This window comes from Daphnia pulex, chromosome 4 (assembly GCF_021134715.1).
Source record: "Daphnia pulex isolate KAP4 chromosome 4, ASM2113471v1".
Taxonomy (NCBI): Eukaryota; Metazoa; Arthropoda; class Branchiopoda; order Diplostraca; family Daphniidae; genus Daphnia; species Daphnia pulex.
The window spans coordinates 1,489,773-1,498,961 of NC_060020.1; positions in this window are offsets into that span (position 1 = coordinate 1,489,773).

Here is a 9,189-nt window from a genome sequence, read left to right on the forward strand (position 1 = left end):
GTCTTTTGATAACGCTCGGCTGATTGCCTATTCATTTCGAAATCTTCTCTCTCCTCTCCTCTCCTCCTCTCGCTCATCTCGGCTCGAATCCGATACGCCCGGCCGTTTCATTCGGTTTAGATAACTCTTCAATTGTGTCCCGTGTTGTTGCCACAGAGAGTTGCCAGCGCGGCTCTTTTTTCCAACCCCTCTTCCTTCTGTCCTGTCCGTCTTCTGCCGGCCCGGTCCTGTGTGTGCTCGCACACAATCTCTCACACTGAGAAGAGCGACACGGAAAAGAACTTTGTGATTGGACGTTGTACATTTTAAAGATGAAAAAGGACTCTCTCTCGCTCTCGAGTGGACGGAATCAAACAGTTAGAATCATTCAAAAGCTCACAACCAAAAATAGAAAATAAGTTTCTTTTGCTCTTTCATTCGTTCCAGCAGCGCAGCACACACACAGAGTCCGGCAACAGTATATATCTGTCTATATACTTTTGCCGTCTTCTTCTTCTTCTTCTTTGCGCTCTCTACTTGATAATGACAGTCCTTGGAACTTTGTGTGTTGATGATGATGATGCCCCACACACACACACACACGTATACACACACACATACGCTGCTGCTCATATGCCGGCCCTCGTTCACGGAGTGACGTTGCGCTCCTCACTTTTACTCGGTCCCCCCTTCTTCTTCTTCTTCTTCTTCTAACTTGTACCGTCCGACATTGTTAAAGAACACACACGCGTTAGATAGATATAAAAGACTGACTGTGGACTTTCTTTTGTCGTCATCGTCGTCTCGGTAATAATAATCGGTAGAGCAACAGCAGCAGCAACAGCTGAGTGTGTATAGGAGTCGGTATATTAAAAAAGAAAACTCAGAGAAAAAGAAAAAGTTAGATAGAATGGAATAGTTATCTGAAATAATGTCAGTCTTAAGTGTTACTTGAATGGGCCGCCTCCTTTTCTTCTGCTTGTCTCTTTTCATTTTCTTCTTATAATATATTTTATTTCCCCCCCCTCTCCTTTTCCTATAGCGCACGCATATCTCGGATGTCATGTAGCGGACGGTGGCTCTGCTGGCGGATTGGTCGCCTTTTATTTCCAGAACAAAAATTTTTATTTTTATTGTTGCCCCAGCAGCGCGCAATGATTAAGGATTTTTGTCGACTTTTTATTCTTCTGCGCTTAAAACAGTTCACACGGCACCGATGCCATCACACAAACAAAAGAAAATGAACGTCATTCTTGTTGAACTAACCCCGAAGCAAATGACGAAATTATAATACTACAGGCCCAGTTGTATATAGACACAGTGAACCCCAACAGATTGCTTTGAAATTTATTCGCTAAAAAATGAAATCAGTACACAGAAATGGAAAGCCATGCAACACAGCACACAGCGCATATCAAATGATCGCTTTCAAAATACTCGCTCTTGGATGTTGGTGCTAACGCGCAAATGTATGTACGAGATTATACGGGAGTTGAACATAACATTTCACGCTTCGCAAGTGCCCACAGTACCGTACATAAGTAGTCGTGCTGCAAGTTATTCGCTCTAAACTTAGAGAAATAAATGAATCACTGTCGAGTGCAGACGACATTCGGTGTAGTACTTTGGCGGATGTAAAGTGAACCACTCGCTTATTGCCGGGCACAGTTTCTATGTGTGGTTGTATATTTACGTGGCGATTTAGCATCGATTTCCCAATTGTGTGTTGAAATGGGAACTTTCACGGTGCTGTCTGTCTCCCATGCGCCCAGCAATGTTATGTAGTTTTGGTAGTCTATACGGAATAAAGGACTTATTTGGGACGACTCCGTAGACATATAAAAGCACCTGTGACTTGGAAAGACGTGCTGGGACTCTCTCTCTAAGGAGAAATTGATGGTGTCCAACTGGCGATCGGCCAGCACGCAGGTGACAACTTTTGGAATTACGGCCGTTTGTTGGCGTCCAATCGCTTTGCCGAGTAGGTGCTGGAAGTAGTCCGTCAGGACGTTCTGCTTTATGGTTCTTTGGTCTACAACTCTAAGGGGCAATAAAACAAAATTTAGATGCTGGACAATATGATTTAATTAAGTCAATAAACACGGGGTCTGGGGAGATGACCGTTGATCATTGAGTGCACATCTAAATGTGAATTTGATCCACTCAGAATTTTGTCATCACCAATTTTATTTTCATTACAATAACGTCCATCTAAAAATGAGAATCCCCCGTATTCGAATTCCCTCTCACCAATCATCAAACAATAATTTATTCATACGTGTAAATATACTAGATCTAATATTGCCAGCTCTGTGTTGTCCTTTTTTGGGGGAATATAATGTTAACAACTTTCCTGTTAATGTTGTTTTCTCCACTTTTTATACTGCCCACACCTTCGACTGCTGCTGCGAAGCCTTTTGTTGAAATGCGTGTGTAATCATTCTTCATTGACTGGCGAGACTGATTTTTTTCCGAACTGGATTTTTATTTGTGCATTCAAGAGAGAATAGAAGAAGAAGAAGAAGAGCAAAGAAGGGAAAGCCATCGCTCGTCTCGTTTTCTTATATTATTTGCGTTTCCATTCTTTGTTTATTTTATTTTTTATTTCATTTTATCTATTTCAAAAAGGAGAAGAGAGAAAGAAGAAGAAAGAAATGGCATTTTCAAACTGACCGTGCGCATTAAAACGAGAAAAGAAAAAAGAAAAAACGAACCAGCAGAGAGGAGAATATAAAGGGGTATCATAATAAAAAATTCAAAAAAAAGGCAAAACAAAACGAAAACTATCCAAATCGGGTAAATATCCAAAGCGCTAATAAAAAGAAGAGCGCCGGGATATCAGTTGCTTGCTGCTGGCCCCCATACAGCCGGATGAAACGAACGAAAAGAAGAAGAAGAAGAAGAAGGTTATATAGACTGAATGAGTTAAAGAACATGAGGAGGGGGGGAGAAAAAGAAATAAATCTATAAAATAAAATGAAATAAAACGCGGGAGAAAAAGAATAAGAAAAAAAAGGTTCGATCCTTAAATGGCCAGCAGTCCGGCTAAACGGTCAAGACATCTTCGGCGCATCTCCTTCTCTCGTTTCGTCGTTTTCTCTGCTGACCGCCCGGCCCACAGCATGTGGGTTAAAGATGCTGTCTACGACGCTATACGCTCGGTAATAATCCGGGATTCTGCCCAACATTTTCTATAAGACTATAAAGCGGAGGAGGAGTCAACGGGGAAATTAAGATAAAATAGGAATTAAATTGGCAAAAGACAATAAAAAGCCGCAATAAAAAGAATTTGAAATGGCCAGCAAATTCTTTACGTGTTTTCATTCGTCCTACGATTCATCAATGTATCATTAAAGACTCTCCAAATATATTCAAATGAAGGAGAATATACAATAAAAACAAGCCAAATATTTGCTAATCTTTCTTTTATTATTTTCAAACAAAAACAAAAAACAAATCAGGTTTTTTAAAGCAGCGCCGTTGTTGCTAATCTACGAAATCAAGGACACAGCACGAAGCTAATTCTCGACTTTTTTCACGAAAACCGGATCGTGTTGCAATCGCTAAACCCGCACACACACACACACATACCGCCCACGCGCATCATATAGTCTCCCATGTGTGTTGCTGTTTGCGCAGCACCGGATCTTTGATGTGCAATTGAAAACCAAAAAAAAATGCGGCGGCGTCGCTAGATTACGTAACGCTGGGTGACGTCTGACGCCACTCTGCTGCCACATTACCGCGGAGCGCACCCTCTCCTTTCACGCCGGGTGTCTATTATATATTTCTTGATATTTTTAGTTGGCTCTTCTTTCATCGACGAAAAGCACCAAAGTTATATAATAAGTATCGTTGGTGGGTTTTTCGTTATTTCGCTGCTGTGTTGATCGACTTTCACTCGCGCCGGCATCGAGGTCAGGTCATTCGTCGTCGATTTTTTCTTTCTGTTGCCCGTCGTCGTCGTTGCGTAATCATAACATCCTATATACGCAAGATGTCGCTCCGCTGTGTTCATCGTCACGACGTTGATGAGATGCGCTGGATATACTCCGGAAAAAGAAAAACCCCAGTGACACTTTGATTGAACTGTGTAATTTCTTTTCTTTCTTTTTCCTATATAGACGCGCAAGTGGTGAGTGTGTCTTTCTCTTTTATGGCCCAGGTGTCTTGTATATACACGTGGGGAGGGTTCGTTCGTTCTCTTTTTTCTTTTTCTCTTTGAAGAAGAAGAGAAAAGGCGATGGAGGACGACGAAAGGAAACGATATGGATGTGTTGAACTTTCTTCGTGCTTCTCTTTGACGGCACCCGAAAATTGTTGGTGAACTACTTCGCCATAGCCAGAAACAACAGCACACACACATCAGCCATCAAGCAGCTATACAAGAATTCAAACAAACGGAGTCGAACAAAAAAAAAAAAAATTTCAAAAGGATCGCGACAAAAGTGGAATTTGTGTTGCGCAAAAAGGTTCGTTTCGGCTGTTTAGGAAGAAAAAAAATAAAATAAAAGAAGAAAGGGGGGCCCAATTTCTTCTACCTGCGGAACCCTGCGGCTTCTGTATTGACACCATCAAGCTCGTAAATCGCCGTCCGCTCTCTCCCTCCTGTGCTGGCCGCCGCGCTGTCCGTAAAAAGAAGAAGATTTTTTGTTCTCTCGCTCCTTTTTATTTTACTTTTTTTGTGTGTTACGAGAAAACAATATGGCAGAAGAAGAAAAAAAGACAGCAGAGTCTCTCGTATTGTTACCCAGGTGATTGGGGGGAGTGCCGTTTGTATAGGGCCAGCCAGCAGTATTCTCCTTATTTTTTAATAGGTGAGACATGGCACCACACATTTACACTTTTTTTGACTTGACCGGGTGTGTCTATATAGAATGGGGGAGGGAGGCGAAAGGTATACATATATTTTAACGACTTTTCTTTGCAAGGTAATTCTTCTGATTCTTTTCGCCTTTTTTTGTGCGAAGCCATGAAATGAGTCGCTGGCCAGCTCGCAGAGTTTGGGTTAAATTATTTAGGTGCCGACTTGACGAATGGACGCAACCGCTGCTGTTGCATAGATCGAAACTTGTTCTTCCAGTTCACGCCAAGGCTTCAAAGGGGGCCATCCAACGCTGGGTAGAAGAAGAAGAAGAATGTTCACGTTCTTCTGTTTTTGGCGAGAGAAAGACCAAGAAGAAGAAGAAGAGAGAAAAGATGTGCGCCTGTTGTCGTAAAAACGCTCTGCTCTATACGACGAGACAATATGTGTAATCACCATATTTTGGTGAGCTGTGTGCGGCGCTGGTGCGATGAGCTTCTATTGTTTTCTCTCTCTTAATAAGATATTCCTCCTCTTCTTCGGGTGCTGCGCTATATGCAAATGGCCGGGCGCCTTCTCTCTCTCTCTCGTCCCCCCTGCTTTTCTTTTGTGTTCTCTTCTTTGGCACATTCCATCGACTGATTGAAAATCATCTCCCACTCATCTCCATGACTTTACATGGACACCAAACTATGAATGTAACCAGCCAGTTACTACCGGGTCCTCCTGCTGACTCCCTGAATATTATTATGAATAATACACTACACTACACACACATATGCAAAATTTGATTATTAAAAAAAACCAAATCATTTTCAATATTTTTCTCTCTTTGTTGTTTGTTTGTTTTTATTTTGATCGGGTGTACAAATGTGTCGTCAATATTAGTCTGAACATTTTCGAGTTCAATTGAATCGAAATTCTTTTAAAAAATCGCGTGACGTGAGCGCTTGAGCGTTGAGCCGCGTTAAGAAAGATCGAAATCGATGTGTCCATTTATACGATCGGTCAGCGGCGTGCTCTGAATGTTATATTAAATTCCTGAAAGAACCGCGGCGGCGATCGATCGTTTTTCTCCGCTCCTTTTGGTTTGGGACAGGAGAGGCGGTTATATTATTATTACGCGTTGCGGGGAATAAGAATGGAGAAGAAACAAAACAAAAATATTTACACACATTTCTAAAAGGGAGCTATAATAATGCGCAACACCAAATCGGATCGCGACTGGGACGTGCCAGTCATAAAACGACCGCCGAAAAAAACGTTTATAAAGAAAAACAAAAGGTAAAAAGAAAAACAACAACAACAACAAAAATCAAAATGGGGAGAGAGATATACAGCCCGGGCGACCGCCGTGATGCCTATTGTCTAACCCAACAGCAGGTCAAATACAAACAACCAACAAAGTGTTACACAACAAAAATAATCTACCAGGTAGTATAAGTATGATCCAGTTAGCGATCGTTTTTTTTTCAGCTTGTATTTTTTTAAATAGCCCGCCCGTGAGGTGCCAGATGCCCCATTTACACGTCATCATGAAAAGAAAAAAGGGAAAAAAAAGAATCTCTTTTAGATTGGCTTTTTCTCTATACATTTTTTCCTTTGGCTTATATTTATAAACGCGTTTTTGTTTTGTTTTTACGGTTGGCCAACACAAGAAGGGGGCAATCGCTTTTCTTCTTCTTTTATAAATCAGAAATTCTTTCGAGATAGAAAAGGAGGATAGCTCGCTCGGGTCAAATGAAATTTCCAAACCCAAAAAAGTTAAACAATGGAGGTGAAACGTTTTTTAAAAAGTGACTATTTTTTTTTTTCGCTCGCTCTCTCTTGGTGAATATATAAAAGCGCACCGGCCGATTATTATTACGTATGAATAGGTCCATCAGATTGGAAATATGGGCAGCAGCAGCAACTTATTTCACCGCGGTCGAGAGCTAAGAAGCGCAATCGAATTTTTGTGGTTATCTTTTTCTCTCCTTTTTCTTTTTCGCCACATCTTTTAACTTCTTCCTTTTTCTCCTTGTGATCAAAAAGGAATAAAGAAGAAAGCACTTGTCCGCCGCTCTTTACCTTTTTCTTTACTTTCGATCGGGTCTGGACGGGCAGCGCGGAATAATACGACGATCGACCAGTCATAAAATCAAACACCAGCATCCCCCCCGAAAAATAAGTTCCTTATTCTTATTTGATGATTTTGACATTTGCTGTGCTTCTGCTGCTCGAAAAAAGTTCAACACGTTCGAGTCATTTAATGACGTTGCTATTCGGGTTCTTCTTGACGAGGTTGGTGCTCTCCAATAAAGAGAGGCTGTTGAAAAAGGCCAGCACACGGCGGAGAGTTACAGTGTATTATATGTAGGCATATCCCGACCATCAAACATTTCGTCAGTTGATTCATTCGTCCATATTTATTTATTTATTTATTTATATATTTATATAGCACTCTATGCACACCTTTGCATTTGAAATAGTAGTTTGATGATCGGTAATAGTATAGCCCCGTTAGTGGTGTTATATAGCGATTCGATTATAGCGCGCCGGGGGAAATTTAACGATCTCCATATTCTTCTTCTTCTTTGTGCAGGAGAAAAACCTAGAGACACTACGTACTATACGAGCTCCTTGAATCTTGATTCTTGTTCGGCACACACATAATATTTCCCCCCGTCATCATCTCCGTTTTTCCTCGTCTTCTTATATTCTCCGTCCAGCAGGTTTGATATAAAAACGCTTTTATACGTTTTTCATTTAATACGAATATCAAAACGGGGGGATATTCGAAATGGTCATGGCGCGCTCGCATCATCTCCCGATGATGTGATGGCCGTGATGATGATTGGCCTTGGAATTCTATGAGAAAATTATCACCTCCTTCTTCTTCTTCCTTTACCTGTCTGCTGCCCTGCCTGTCTCATCCGATGCGGTTGTTGTCTGAGCGGCTCACGTCGCTATGCTCGCACTTGCGCATCATCATCATCATCATCAACAGCAACAACGTCACGATTTCGATATATATCCCGCCAAAACCGATCATGTTCTCTACTGTACTCTGCATATGATGAGAGTATAATACACCTCTCTCTACACACACACACTGTGTAGTGTACATCACAGAGCCATAAGATAATCTATTTCGTTGTGTTCCTTTTTTTATTTATTCGGAGGGGGAAAAAGTTGGCCGTCGATCTCTCATGACGGCCAACGAACGTGAAGGTTCGAAACAGTTACAAGCCAAAAAAAAGATGAAACGTTGATGTACTGCGATATTATTCTATATAGACGAGCACGTAATTGTTGGGTCCGCCATCGCCGGATGGAGAAGAAGAAGAAGAAGCCAAAGAGGCAGTTGTGGAAGCGTAGCATCCATCGTGACCTCCACCAGGAATCAAAAAGAGTATACTACACAGCGCACAAGCATAGATCTAATGTTCCATCTCGTTATACTTCGTTATACTCGTTACGTGTCCACCCACCAGCGACCCCAGCCGCCCACGCCCGCTCTCCTCGACTCGGAGAAAAGATTATTTCCTTATAATTGCCGATGGATCCAGAACTGATGAAGGTAAAAGAACCCCAAAAAACAAAAAAAACAAAAAAAAAACTGCGCATCATAACATCCACTTATTTTAGATTCGGTGGTTTTGTGTTGGAGGCAGAGCGAGAGAGAGAATATGGGTCTATATATAAGATATAAGAATAACAAAAGAACGAAGGAGAGAAGAAGCGGATGATGGATTCTTCGCCTACGCGTGGACTCTTGTATAGTGCTGTGTACCATTCCGATGATGGGATGCGATCCGGACAAGTTCAGAGGATGAAAACGCCCAGCCACCCCCGCTATTCGTCTCTCTCTCATTCCCTTATCGTTGTTTTGTTTTCGTCCTTCAAATTGGCTCTTCATGACTACGTCTTCTGATTCTTTTGGAAAACCTTTTTAGATTCTGCACTTTGTAAATCTTTCTCTTGTATTTTGAAATAGGTTATATGCTGCCACGTAGTAACACATATTCATCTATATATGGCCGCCTCATATGTGCAGCAATAAGCAATAACGAAAATATTTTATCTGACGGTTATTATATATTTTTTCGAAGATTTTCCGCGCAGGTTATTTAGGAAAATTTGGTTAGCGCAGTTTCGATTTTTGTTTTTTCGTGTAGGAGAAAAGGTTGGCCCGTGCTGGAACGATCAAAGAAAAGGAGTGGTGATTTATGATCCCTCCAGCACACACATCCGGATGCCTTTTTTTTTCTTCTTCTTTTCTACTTTCGCTATTTCGGATTTTGTGTTTGTTCTTTTTTTGTGTGTTCGGTTTCCTTCGTCCAACTGCTGGACATGAACATGTAGAGAAACCCGATGCACCAACACGACAACGGCAGCTAACAATACAACGAGAAGCTCTCTGA